Source organism: Lampris incognitus, chromosome 20 (assembly GCF_029633865.1).
Source record: "Lampris incognitus isolate fLamInc1 chromosome 20, fLamInc1.hap2, whole genome shotgun sequence".
Classification (NCBI taxonomy): Eukaryota; Metazoa; Chordata; class Actinopteri; order Lampriformes; family Lampridae; genus Lampris; species Lampris incognitus.
Window position 1 is genome coordinate 15,281,810 of NC_079230.1, and position 15,644 is coordinate 15,297,453.

Here is a 15,644-nt window from a genome sequence, read left to right on the forward strand (position 1 = left end):
TACTGCTGATTTTTGATGATGGATGTCTCTCTCTCTCTTTTCTTTTTAATTTAAGTCTTTCTAGGTATCACTAAAACTTTTGGTTATCATTGTGTTGGTTTGGCCAAAACTGTCCAAAACAAGAGACTTGGGGAGGATGGGATTGTGTAATGGTGTAGGTATTATAGATGGCACTTCATTTTCCAGTACACTAATGACACATAACAAGCCATACTTTGTATCAAATTAGACAAAAACTAGAAATAACATGTTCTTTATTAGACAGTAAACAGTTTTACCCTAATTAGACACCATACAACTAAATTATACTGTAATTAGAGACCGCATATAATGCCGTATCAGACCAAAATTTACTATAATTAGATGCAATTATACCAAATTATATTCTAATTAGAAACCAATCACTGCTCAATCAACCACGCAATCAATTAATCAATGACTGCTGGGATAGGCTCCAGCATCCCCATGACCCTAAGAGCAGAATAAGCGGTTTGGATAATGGATGGATGGATGGATGGATGGATGGATGGATGGATGGATGGATGGATGGATGGATGGATGGATGGATGGATGGATGGATGGATGGATAGAAACCAACCACATCTGGTTGCTACTTCACACGTCACTCGTAGCCTGGATGTTCTCTGGAGTCCCGTGGCATTTGTAGGTAGTAATACATAGTCTAGTACATGCTCCCTCAATGCTCTCCTCCCATACCAGTTAAGACATCAGACCATTTAATGCCATGTCACTATCCAACCCCAGTAACATCACGCTATGGAAGCTGCCAGGACACTGCATCTTTATTTCCCCCGTGAGACCCTCATCCGACTTTCTTAAGAGGGTAATTTGTGACACATTACAGCAGAAATGTATCGTAAAGTAAAGCAGGGTTCCTACAGCTTAAAACATGATTTAAGACTTTTTAAGACTTTTTTCATGCCCCTCGAAATGAAATTCAAGACTAATCTTACAATAACATAAACTGGAAAAAAACGAAAACCAAAACAACGCATCAGTTACTTTGGGTTTGGGACAATTTTGCCCAAATGTTTAATGTAGCATAAAACGTGACTTTTTTTGGTCCAGTGAAGAGTTAGATGATCTACTTCAATTGTTTTTGATTTTTTTTTTTTTTGCCTTTTTCCCTGTTTTTCTCCCCAATTGTACTTGCCTAATTACCCCACTCTTTCAAGCCATCCCGGTCATTGCTCCACCCCCTCTGCCGACCCGGGGAGGGCTGCAGACTACCACATGCCTCCCCCGATACACGTGGAGTCACCAGCAGCTTCTTTTCACCTGCCAGTGAGGGAGGAGTTTCACCAGAGGGACGTAGCACATGGGAGGATCACGCTATTCCCCCCAGTCCCCCCAAACAGGCGCCCCGACCGAGCAGAGGAGGCAGTGACCAAGACACATACCAACATCCGGCTTCCCACCAGCAGACACAGCCAACTGTGTCTGTAGGGATGCCCGACCAAGCCGGAGGTAACATGGGGATTCAAACCGGAGGTCCCCACATTGGTAGGCAACCACTAAGCTACCCGGACACCCCGATCTACTTCAATTGTTGAAAAGAATGTAACACTATCTAAAGTGGAAAACATGAAAAACAATGACATAAAGCAACAAAAACAGCTATTGTAATCTGCCATTTTTTGTGCCAGCCTTTCCCTCAGCTTGTGTGAGCTGATGGGCATCTTCCTGCAGAATGTTTGTCACCTCAAACAGAGTTTGTTTTTGTTTTGTTTTTTTTCCCTTCTTCTTCCAATTGCACCAAGTTTGAAACACTTTTTGCACAAAATACAATGTGCTTTATAAACATTGCCTGGTACCGTTTTCAGCCATGCTGCGATGCGACATCTTGGTGAACAATTTTCATTGATTTTGCACTCAGTGTAGAGACAGTGTAGTGTGGAGACAGTGTGGAGACTGTGTAGACGGTGTGGAGACAGCGTGGAGACTGTGTAGAGACAGTGTGGAGACAGTGTGGAGACTGTATAGAGACAGTGTGGAGACAGTGGATCTGCTTCTCTGAGCATCATGGCCACAAACAAAATATGAGCGTTGTTGGTTCTGCTATCCTGAGCTGTGTGACATTAAAGAGAGAGACATTTGCTAAATTATTTAAGAAATAGATATTAAAGTTGTAATGATGTGGTGCAGCTCATTCAACAACATTGATATTTATATAGCAACAATTACATTGACATTTTAAGTTGCAACGCCAGAATTTTTTTTTATTGAATCCTACTTCACGTCTTGGCATTTTTAAGACTTTTGAAAGATTGACTTAAGACATTTTGATACCAATTAAGGTCTTATTTTTAGATTAATGAAGTAAATGCCCTTTTAGAGGCATACAAGGGTGGAGGAAAGTGCACACAGGTGGACTATATCTTATGTAGAAGGTGCGATCTAAAAGGGTTTGGAGACTGCAAGGTGGTGACAGGGGAGAACGTAGCTAGGCAGCATCGGATGGTGGTCTGTAGCATGACTTTGGAGACCAAGAAGAGGAAGCAAGTGAAGACACAGCCGAAGATCAAATGGTGGAAGTTGAAGAAGGAAGACTGTTGTGTGGAGTTCAGGCAGGCACTGGGTGGTAGTGAAGAGTTGCCGGACGGCTGGGCAACCACTGCAGAAATAGTGAGGGAGACAGCTAGGACGGTAGATGGTGTGTCATCAGGACAGAGGAAGGAAGACAAGAAGACTTGGTGGTGGAATAAGGAAGTACAGCAAAGTATACAGAGGAAGAGGTTGGCAAAGAAGAAGTGGGATAGTCAGAGAGATGAAGAAAGTAGACAGGAGTACAAGGAGATGCAGCGTAAAGCGAAGAGAGAGGTGGCAGAGGCAAAGGAAAAGGCGTATGGTGAGTTGTATGACAGGTTAGACACTAAGGAAGGAGAAAAGGACTTGTACCGATTGGCTAGACAGAGGGACCGAGCTGCAAAGGATGTGCAGCAAGTTAGGGCGATCAAGGAAAGAGATGGAAATGTGTTGACAAGCAAGGAGAGTGTGTTGAGAAGGTGGAAGGAGCACTTTGAGGGGCTGATGAATGAAGAAACTGAGAGAGAGAAGTTTGGATGATATGAGGATTGTGAATCAGGAAGTTCAGTGGATTAGCAAGGAGGAAGTGGTGGCAGCTATGAAGAGGATGAAGAGTGGAAAGGCAGTTGGTCCTGGTGACATACCTGTGGAGGCATGGAGATGTTTAGGAGAGATGGCAGTGGAGTTTTTAACTAGATTGTTAACACAATCTTGGAAAGTGAGAGGATGCCTGAGGAGTGGAGAAGAAGCATACTGGTACCGATTTTCAAGAACAAGGGTGATGTGCAGAACTGTAGCAACTACAGAGGTATGAAGTTGATCAGCCACAGCATGAAGATATGGGAAAGAGTGATAGAAGCTAGGTTCAGAGGAGAGGTGATGATTAGCGAGCAGCAGTATGGTTTCATGCCACAAAAGAGCACTTCAGATGCGATGTTTGCTTTGAGAATGTTGATTGAGAAGTATAGAGAAGGCCAGAAAGAGTTGCATTGTGTCTTTGTAGATTTAGAGAAAGCATACAACAGGGTGCCGAGAGAGGAGGTGTGGTATTGTATGAGGAAGTCAGGAGTTGCAGAGAAGTATGTAGGAGTGGTGTAGGATATTTATGAGGGAAGTGTGACAATGGTGAGGTGTGTGGTTGGAATGACAGATGGGTTCCAGGTGGAGGTGGGATTACATCAAGCATCGGCTCTGAGTCCTTTCTTGTTTGCAATGGTGATGGACAGGTTGATGGACAAGATCAGGCAGGAGTGTCCGTGGACGATGATGTTCACGGATGACATTGTGATCTGTAGTGAGAGTAGGGTGCAGATGGAGGAGAGCCTGGAGAGGTGGAGGTATGCAGAATGAAAGTCAGTAGGAGCCAGATGGAATACCTATGCGTGAATGAGAGGGAGGACAGTGGAATGGTCAGGATGCAAAGAGGGGAGGTGACGAAGGCATTTGAATTTAAATACTCGGGGTCAACTGTCCAAAGTAACGGGGAGTGCAGTAGAGAGGTGAAGAAGAGAGTGCAGGCAGGGTGGAGTGGGTGGAGAAGAGTGTCAGGAGTGATTTGCGACAGAAGGGTACCAGCAAGAGTTAAAGGGAAGGTTTACAAGATGGTTGTGAGACCAGCTATGTTACATGGTTTGGAGACAGTGGCACTGACGAAAAGACAGGAGGTGGAGCTGGAGGTGGCAGAGTTGAAGATGCTAAGATTTTCACTGGGAGTAATTTAGAAGGACAGGATTAGGAACGATTATATTAGAGGGACCGCTCAGGTTGAACGGTTTGGAGACAAAGCAAGAGAGGCAAGATTGAGATGTCTTGGACATGTGTGGAGGAGAGATGCTGGGTATATTGGAAGAAGGATGCTGAATATGGAGCTGCCAGGGAAGAGGAAAAGAGGAAGGCCAAAGAGGAGGTTTATGGATGTGGTAAGGGAAGACATGCAGGTGGCTGGTGTGACAGAGGAAGACGCAGAAGACAGGAAGAAATGGAAACGGATGATCCGCTGTGGCGACCCCTAACGGGAGCAGCCAAAAGTAGTAGTGGTAGAAGTCAATGCCTTTTTAGACTTTTTAAGGATCTGCGAGAACACGGGAAATTACATACGTTAGTTTAACATCACACAGCTCAGGGTAGTGGAACCAGCAACACTCATATTTTGTTTGTGGCCGTGACGCTCAGAGCAGCAGAGCCACTGTCTCTACACCGTGAGCGCAAATTCAATGAAAACTGGCTCTTCACCGACATCGTGGCATGGCTGAACCAGAACCAGGCAATGTATACAAGGCACAGTGTGTTTTGTGCAAGAACTGTTTCAAATTCAGCATGATGGGAAAAAAAACAAAAAACAAATTGAGGTGGCAAACATCCTGCAGGATGATGCCAACCAGCTCACCACACAAGCTGAGGGAAAGGCTGGCACGAAAAATGGCAAAATTACAACCGGCTGACCGAGAACTGGCGAAAGCCTGCAGATCAGGACATACTCTCAGTTTTTTTGCAAGCATGTTGACCTATGATGTGAGGCTTCACTAAAAGACAAAATACTTGATGAATGCAGTAGTGCAACTATCCTATAATTCTCAGCCAATTGTGACTTTTTTATGTTGTTGTTTTCAATGTGTTCCACTCTAGAAAGTGTCACATTTTTTCTTAACAATTGAAGTAGATCATCTAACTTTTTCACTGTACCAAAAGAGTCACGTTTTACATTACAAAGAACATTTGGGCAAAATTGTCCCTAGCCCTAAGTAATTGAAGTGTTTTTTTTTTGTTTTTTGTTTTCAATTTTGGTTATTGTAAAACTGGTCTTAAACTTCCAAGTGGCATGAAAAAAAGTCTTAAATCTAACATGTTTTAAGCTGTAGTAACCCTGCTTTAGTTTACAGTACATTTCTGCTGTAATGTGTCGCAAACTACCCTCTAAGAAAGTCTGATGAGTGTCTCATGGGGGAATAAAGATGCAGTGTCCTGGCAGCTTCCATAGCCGAATGCTACTGGGGTTGGATAGTGACATGGCATTAAATGGTCTGATGTCTGAACTGGTATGGGAGTGTCGAGGAAGCATGTATTAAGACTATATGTATTACTACCTACAAACTCCACGGGACTCCAGATGACATCCAGGCTACGAGGGACATTTGAAGTAGTGACCAGATGTGATTGGTTTCTAATTAAGAGTATAATTTGCTATAATTATATCTAATTATAGTATATTTTGGGTCTAATATGGCATCATATAGTGTTTGCAATTACAGCATAATTTAGGAATGGTGTGTAATTACGGTATAACCGTTTGTTTACTGTCTAATAAAGAACATAGTATTTCTAGTTTTTGTCTAATTTGATACAAAGTACGGCTTGTTACATCTTATTAATGTACTGTAAAATAAAGTGCGACTATATTGTGTGTGTGTGTGCGCGTGTGTGTGTGTAGATATAAGAGTGAGTGTGGAGAGGATGAATGGCAGAACCATTAAATCAAATTGGAACAGATAAGGGTTTCTGTCAAAGTGAGATATCAACCAAATGAAAAATATCCAACCCTCTTCCCCAATGCAACAAAAGCACGACTCATTTGGAAATCTAAAATTATAATTACTTGCTATCTTTGCTTCCTGATCCCTTCAAAATGTCTTATATCCACTATATATAGCAAATTTTTAGCTAAAGTTTATCATTATATCTCTAAAATCTACAGGATTAATGCAGGGGAATTGTTCATCATTTTGTCAACAACGAAACTAAATTTCCTATTACATGTAAACCCCCACCAGCTGGTTTCATTTTGAGCTATCAATCATTTTGTAAGATTGGATGGCATCTTTTTTTTCAGATGATAGATATCTCTGTTTTGGAAACAAACGTCTTACATAGACCGAACTGGACGCAAACCCCATTTAATTCTGTCGTCAAAAAAATTCAAAATCAGATAAAAAGATTTGTTTAATCTAGATTGTGTCTGCGTAAGATTAAAAACTGGCTCTCAGAGTAATCATGGGTATATTCACACATGTTGGAATATGAATGTGACAGTAATGCCCTTGGGGAGGTTCTTATCGGTGACAATAGATAGTGGCGATGGAGCAGGGACGGCGGCTTAAGCACTTTTACAGTGGTTGGCAGTGCATAAATACTGCCCGAAAAACTTTTCAGCAACCATTTATTTTACAGTCTCCTAATTACCTGGTATTTACTAGGAAACTAGATGGTATCAACATACAGTTACTAAGAAAGTACCAAAAATGGCGTAGCTATTTATTCCGTTGCCTACAAACTTGGGGATCTCAGGTTTGAATCCCTGTGTTACTTCCGGCATGGTCGGGCATCCCTACAGACACAGTTGGCCGTATCTGCGGGTGGGAAGCCGGATGTAGGCATGTGTCCTGGTTGCTGCACTAGCGCCTCCTCTGGTCGGTTGGGGTGCCTGTTCGGGGCAGGGGGAACTGGGGGAAATAGCGTGACCCTCCCACGCGCTATGTCCTCCTGGTGAAATTCCTCACTGTCAGGTGAAAAGAAGTGGCTGGTGACTCCACATGTATTGGAAGAGGCATGTGGTAGCCTGCAGCCCTCCCCCGATCAGCAAAGGGGGTGGAGTAGCGACCAGGACGGCTCAAAAGAGTGGAGTAGTTGGCCATGTAAAATTGGGGAGAAAAAGGGGACGAAAAAAAAATAACAAGAGAACTGGAGTTTGAAGTAAGTTATTGTCTAGTAAGTACATGGAAACCTACCAGGAAACTACATGGTAATAAAATCTAGGTATTAGTGAAGTACTCATAAGAAAAAGATACTAAATACTTAATTACACCTAGTAAGTATAAGGAAGCCTACTAGGTAGATGGTAAAAATGTGGTTACTAAGAAAGTACCCAATAAATGGTTATTAAGTACATAGTTATTACCCACTAGGTACATATAAGTTACTAAGAAATACCCCAGTATTACATGTGAATAGCATAAGTTTCAATGTTCCTTCAATATAGTGGTGAGTTCAGAGTTACTTACATTCATATACCATTTACTGCCAATCCAAAAATATCCTGTTGTTATTTGATGATGTGTCATAGGGGCTTATGTAATGTTTTTTAGGAATCAATCACAGTTCCATGCTCTTGGGTGGTTTGATTTATAGTTCTTCACAATTGTTTACATACTAAAATGTGAACTTGAAACACACTCACTGAAAACTGAAATTCATGTACCAAATCCCTGAACCAAGTCTGCACAATTGCAAGCCCAATTTTTGCTTAACACTCAGTTTTCAACTCTAAATCCCACTTTTTGCAAAACTTTACATACAGTTGTCTTCATTAGGCACAACATTCAAAATTAAAATCTCTTGAGTTCCTTTGGAAAGCAACGTCAATCACAATGCCAAGCTTTGGTTTTGTTTTTGTTTTTTTTTCTCCCCAATTGTACTTGGTCAATTACCCCACCCTTCAGAGCTGTCCCGGTCGCTGCTCCAGCCCCTCTGCCGATCAAGGGAGGGCTGCAGACTACCACATGCCTCCTCCAATACATGTGGAGTCACCAGCTGCTTCTTTCCAACTCCTCACCTGGCAGTGGAGTTTCGCCAGGGGGACATAGCGTGTGCTAGGATCACGCTATTCCCTCCAGCTACCCCTCCCCCCAAACAGGCACCCCAACCAACCACAGAAGGCGCTAGTGCAGCGACCAGGACCCACATCCGGCTTCCCACCCGAAGACATGACCAACTGTGTCTGTAGGGATGCCTAACCAAGCTGGAGGTAACATGGGGATTCGAACCGGTGATATCCCGTGTTGGTAGGCAACAGAATAGACTGCCATGCTACTCGGATGCCCTGCAAAGCTTTATTTACCAATTGGCAAGACTCACTCCTCACAGGTTCACTTAGAAATCAGAGCTTTAGCACTACAAAAAGGCCACAGACGAACTTTCGTGTTTTGGAGGACAATGGATGTCAGTGGTGAAGCAAGAGCTAGAGGTCAAGGAGTAAGAGTAAGAGGAGGTCGAGCATGAGGGAGGACAGCTGTCTCAGATGAGATCAGGGCCATACTGGTTGACAATGGATTGAGTATGAGGGAGGCTGGGCAGAGAGTTCAGTCAAAACTGAGCCGCTATATGGTTGCATCTATCATTCTTAAATTCAGAAATGAGAACTGGCGAGTTACCTACTATCTACACTATGCCACTAATCTTTATGTATGTGTACCGTAGTATAGAATTGCAGTCCGACATATCAGTAGGCCTGTTACTCAGTGGTTGTTGGCAAATCTTACAATAATGTCGTTTCATATTGAAAAAATAAAGTTATTTTAGCTTACTGTAAGCCATCATAACACATTTTTGGATCTTCTGCAGAACTGAGAGATGACCAGGCCATGGTAGAAGACACTGGTTGTTCACACCACAACAGGAGACCCCTACTGTAAATATGGTGGCGGCAAACAATACCATTAGACTACGAGATATCCAGAACCACATATAATTGCAGAGAACACAATATTCAATAGCATTCACCAAGTGGACTTGTCTATGTTGGACCGCATATTACAGCGCAACTGAATCCTGAAGAAACAGATCCTGAATCCTGAAGAAACAGGGTGCCATTTGAGTGAAACTCAGAGAGGGTTAAAGAACCGCACTATGAATATTTGCAAGTAAGTACTATACTGTGAAAATCCCATCATATCAGCACTGTATACATTGGCGTGAACTTCAATGGGCATGTTGGTGAAGGGAACGGAGGTGGGGAGGAGGTGCTGGGTAGGTATAGTGTCAAAGAGTGGAGTGTGGAAGGACAGATGGTAGTGGATTTGGCAAAAAGAACTGAAGTGGCCGTGGCGAATACATATTTCAAGAAGAGGGAGGAACACAGGGTGACGTATAAGAGTGGAGGAGGGTGCACACAGGTGGACTATAGCTTATGCAGGAGATATCTGAAAGAGATTGGAGACTGCAAGGTGGTGACAGGAGAGAACGTAGCTTAGGCAGCATCAGATGGTGGTCTGTAAAATGACTTTGGAGGTCAAGAAGAGGAAGACAGTGAAGGAAGAGCCAGGGATCAAATAGTGGAAGTTGAAGAAGAGAGACTGTTGTGTGGTGTTCAGGGAAGAGTTAAGACAGGCACTGGATGGTCGTGAGGAGTTGCTGGATGGCTGGGCAACTACTGCAGAAATGGTGAGGGAGCCCGTTAGAAAGGTACTTGGTGTGTCATCTAGACAGAGGAAGGAAGACAAGGAGACTTGGTGGTGGAATAAGGAAGTACAGCAAAGTATACAGAGGAAGAGGTTGGCAAAAAAAGAAGTGGGATGGATAGTCAGAAAGATGAAGTAAATAGACAAGAGTACAAGGAGATGTAGCATAAAGTGAAGAGAGAGGTGGCAAAGGCAAAGGAAAAAGCATATGGTGAGTTGTATGAGAGGTCAGACACTAAGGAAGGCGGAAACGACTTGTGCCGATTGGCTAGACAGAGGAACCAAGCTGGGAAGGATGTGCGGCAAGTTATGGCAATCAAGGATAGAGATGGAAATGTGTTGACAAGCAAGGAGAGTGTGTTGAGAAGGTGGAAGGAGCACTTTGAGGGGCTGATGAATGAAGAAACTGAGAGAGAGAAGTTTGGATGATATGAGGATTGTGAATCAGGAAGTGCTGTGGATTAGCAAGGAGGAAGTGAGGAATGTTATAAAAAGGATGAAGAGTGGAAAGGCGGTTGTCCAGATGACATACCTGTGTAGGCATGAAGATGTTTAGGAGAGTTGGCAGTGGAGTTTTTAACTAGATTGTTTAATACAATCTTGGAAAGTGAGCGGGTGCCTGAGGAGTGGATAAGAAGCATACTGGTACCAATTTTCAAGAATAGGCAATATGCAGAACTGTAGCAACTATAGAGGTATAAAGTTGATCAGCCACAGTGTGACGACATGGGAAAGAGTAATAGAAGCTAGGTTAAGAGGAGAGGTGATGATTAGCCAGCAACAGTATGGTTTCATGCCATGAAAGAGCACTACAGATGCGATGTTTGCTTTGAGAATGTTGATGGAGAAGTATAGAGAAGACCAGAAGGAGTTACACTGTGTCTTTTTGGATTTAGAGAAAGCATATGACAGGGTGCTGAGAGAGGAGGTGTGGTACTGTATGAGGAAGTCAGGAGTGGCAGACAAGTATGCAGGAGTGGTGCATGTATGAGGGTAGTGGGACAGAGGTGACGTTTGTGGTTGGAATGACAGATGGGTTCAAGGTGAAGGTGGGATTATATCAAGGATTGTCTCTGAGCCTTTTCTTGTTTGCAATGGTGATGGACAGGTTGACGGACAAGATCAGGCAGGAGACTCTGTGGACTATGAAGTTTGTGGATAACATTGTGATCTGTAGTGAGAGTAGGGTGCAGGTTGAGGAGAGCCTGGAGAAGTGGAGGTATGCACTGGAGAGAACAGTAATGAAAGTCAGTAGGAGCAAGACGGAATACATTTGCATGAACAAGGACAGTGGAATGGTGAGGATGCAAAGAATGGAGATGACAAAGGCATTTGAGTTTAAATACTTGGGGTCAACTGTCCAAAGTAATGGGGAGTGCAGTAGAGAGGTGAAGAACAGAGTGCAGGCAGGGTGGAGTAGGTGGAGAAGAGTGTCAGGATTGATTTGCGACAGAAGGGTACCAGCAAGAGTTAAAAGGAAGGTTTACAAGATGGTTGTGAGACCAGCTATGTTACATGGTTTGGAGACAGTGGCACTGACGAAAAGACAGGAGGTGGAGCTGGAGGTGGCAGAGTTGAAGATGCTAAGATTTTCACTGTGAGTAACGAAGAAGGACAGGATTAGGAACGATTATATTAGAGGGACCGCTCAGGTTGGATGGTTTGGAGACAAAGCAAGAGAGGCAAAATTGAGATGGTTTGGACATGCGCGGAGGAGGGATGCTGGGTATATTGGGAGAAGGATGCTGAATATGGAGCTGCCAGGGAAGAGGGAAAGAGGAAGGCCGAAGAGGAGGTTTATAGATGTGGTGAGGGAGGACATGCCTAACCCATGAAGTGCTTTGCACACTTATAGCAGAGGTCACAGCCATGATAAATGCTCGACCACTCCTACCTGTGTCTGTGGATCCAGAAAATCCCTTCATACCGTCACCGTCCATGCTCCTTACACAGAAGACAGGAGTTCAACCTCCACCTGGAGACTTCACGGACAAGGACATGTACACAACGCAATGGACACAAGTTCAGGCTTTTGCAAACCAGTGCTGGACTCACTGGAGCCGTGACTACTTATCGTCCTTGCAACACAGACATAAGTGGACAGTGCATCACAGAAACCTTCAAGTTGAAGATCTAGCCCTGCTCAGAAACAAGCAGCCTGTCCACAACTGCTGGCCCATGGCCAGGATCACCGCTACATCCCTGGAAAAGGGCGGGCATGTAAGAACGATCAACGTGAAGAAAACTGACCAAGACAATGTGAAAACCTTTCTTATACCAATTGCAGAAACTGTTCTTCTCCTATCCAAATACTAATCTAGAGACTAATGGTCTGGACTCACGCAAGTTCATAGTGACCTCACATAGGTCAGGCGAGGAGTGTGTTGCCATTAAGGCGTTTGTTTTCTCAAATGTCTAATTAAAATAATTTGTTGGTACCTATGAGAAGTTGATAATTATTAAACTTATAATATTGATATTTTCTACTTGCAGCATTCTGTGGTGCTACTTCCTGTTTAGTCACGTCTGGTGTAGTCACTTTCTATTTAGCACCTTCCTGGTTCGGCAGAGAGTAGCTGTGTCCCAACTCAGGGTCTGCATGCTTCGGAGGGTGCAGCCTTCACAGTCTACGAAGCCGAATTCTCCGGAGGCTCCTCCGTATACCACGTCAACGGTTGTTAAATGGGACGGTCTAGCCTTCGGTGGATATCCTGATTGTGTCACCTATCCTTACGTCACGATTACTCTTGGGAGTTACTACTGAAACATTATGGAACCAGAGCTGCCGCTTTTGGTTTTTCTAATTTGCCTCATGCTGGAGGAAGAGGAGTTGCGCCGCCGTCATAGCCGGTGGCTGATTTATATCCGGCTGAGAGAGGACCGTGAAGAGGTAAACCTATTATTTTAATCTATGGTAATGTTATTATTAGATAGGTAGATGGATGATGTGGTGGACAGTGGAGACATGCACCCCCAAACAAACTCTGGGGACCGCCCTTTATGAGTCCCACTGGCAGCCAGAAGACACCAGGGCCTTTCTTGTGGCATTCCATCCAGTCCAGCAGCACTGCCAGGGACTCCTGCTCAGCTAATCATGCTCAGCTAATCATGTTAATTATATGTAATTTTAAATAAGTAATTTATAAATAGTAATTTTTTCTCTAATTTGTAAATAGTTGGATATTTTAAGACTGTTGCTTAATTATTAATTATAATAAAAGAAAAAATTAATCCTTTGTTGTCTGTGAAATGTTTGTTAACCCTTTTATAAATGGTTGTACTTTAGTTGTAAATAGTAAAAAGAATAGATAACACATATAACAAAGTAACAATATTTTAATTTATAAAACATCTAACATTTTGCACAATAAACTTATTCATAAAAATTAATACACACACAAAAAACAAAAATAAATCAACGCCTCTCTATCATCCTCTCGAGCAGGGAGAAGAGCCTCTCCATCTAACATCACGTATTTTAACAGAAATTTTGAGGTTTTAAGGTCCCCTGAAGTTTAACATATCTGGCGTTAGATGTTCAGATGAGTAGAAACCCAATACTTACATTTATAAGTGAAATCTTGCTCGGTGCTTTGACTAGACATTCGTCCACCGTCCATTCTTTTTTTTTGTGTGTTTGGGGAGAACGGGCGGAGCAGCAGCGTGCAAAGAATCTTGGGATATGGAAGTCCGCGAAGGATAGTAGCAGTGCATCCTTCCAAAACAGGGAAAGAAGGCCGCATTTGTGGGCTGCATCTGACGGAGCCTGCGAATTGGGACAGCCTTTGCGCAGCGCAATGACACAATTGGCCGAAGAATGCACCTTCCGAAGGATGCAGACCCTGAATTGGGACACGGCAAATGAGACAGACATGTGCATACTCTAAAGATAATCCACTTGCATCCACTGTCAAGCATCATAGTCGCAATGCCGTAAGTAGATGCATTTTACATAAGACAAGTTAAAGAATGTGTATTAGTAAGGATTTTGTTGACATTTATGTTGGATTGGTCATTTTTAAAACTTGTGTGAAGCAGTGTGTATTCATATTTACAGCTGTGTACAAAGTAATGTTGAAAGGCATGGACACTGAATATTTTGTAGTTTTTTGTTTGCAGTTTTCACTAAAATGTCAATGAGGAAGTGTCAGTAAATGAACAGTAAACTTACTACGATTGTCTTCATTGGCTGCCGACAGGTAAGATCCCAAACGCATGACTCACAGACAGGGAGGTTACAGTAACACTCAGTTAAATGGTCGAAGGCAGCCAGGGGTCAGTACATAGGAAATTAGTCTGACAGGAGACCAGATAAACAAGGGGCAGACAAGAGAAACAAGGCCATGGAAACAGGCAAAAGACTTCAAACATGGGTAGACTGGTAGAACGAGAGTAAATGAAACACTAGATAGCTTGGCTATACATAAAAGACTCAAGACAATCTGACGGGAACAGGGAAACCAGGGGAGTACAAGAGCTGGGGAGCAAATGATGGGAATGGGGAACAGGTGTGGGATACACGGAGTTGACTGAGGATAAAACCAGGGGTAGGAATTGACACAACAAGACAGGTGAGCCTCAAAATAAAACTGGACAAACAACAGACAATGATAGAGGATATATAGGCTGATTGGTTCAAACTATAGAAGACAATGAATGCTGAAAATAACTGACTGAACTAAACTGGGAGACTAAACTAGGAGACATCGGAACAGGACCCCTCCCCCACGGGATGGATTCCAGATGTTCCAACACCAAAAGGAGATGCCCTGAGTGCAACCATTGAATGAAGCTTAGAAGGACCAATACCACAAAGGATGGTTATAGATGGTCTGTTGTAGCCTAATAACTCCAGTTTTAATTGGCACCAGTAACTTGATTTTACGATAACAACGCAAGTTCATTAATTGTTCATGTATTTCAGGAGACGCAGGCAATCTTATCACAGCATTTCACGTTCTGTCAGAAAGGGCTTTATTTTCTACAGATCTCATCTCACTGTGCCATCATGGTTAGCGTGTATGCACAGGTTAGTATTTTCTTTACCTTTACCGCATACACATATAAGAAATACACACACACACACGTGCGCGCGCACACACACACACACACACACACACACGATGGCTTAGCTGAGTACTCTATTATGACATAATATCAGCCTTCTCACCTTTCCAAATCAATGCCTAGAATAACAATCATCACCTAATTTGAAATTTAACATACACCTAGCTATCAAAATAAATGACCAAGTAAATTATTTGAATGCACACTTTTCATGAGTACTTGTATTAAATGATTCCCTGTGTAATCTACAGGTCTGGTCATTGCTGTTGGACCATTCCACAGTTCCCCAATGAACACCAACACCCCTGTTCTATCTAGTGTTGGCAGCTGGGTGACAGATTGTTGGGGGAACTAACAGTCACTATCACACTGCCCCAACAAACACCAACACTTGAATACATCCATCCATCCATTATCCAAGCCACGTATCCCAGCTGGGGTCGCGGGATGCTGGAGTCTATTCCAACAGTCATTGGGCGGCAGGCGGGGAGACACCCTGGACAGGCCGCCAGTCCATTGGGAAATGACGTCAAGGATGATAATATGCACATTTCCAAGACTGTTTCTTTATTTCTCCAACAGTTTAGCTCAGTGGTTAACGAAAGGACAATTAGACATGATAGAGGATGGTGTATGTGGCAGTATCATCTCAATCACGAAGATGACAACATCCATCCATCCATTATCCAAACCGCTTATCCTGCTCACAAGGTCGCATAGATGCTGGAGCCTATGCCAGCAGTCATTGGGCGGCAAGCGGGGAGACACCCTGGACAGGCTGCCAGGGCATCACAAGGCCCCCCCCCCCCACACACACACACCTAGGGACAATTTAGTAAAGCCGATTCACCTGACCTACAT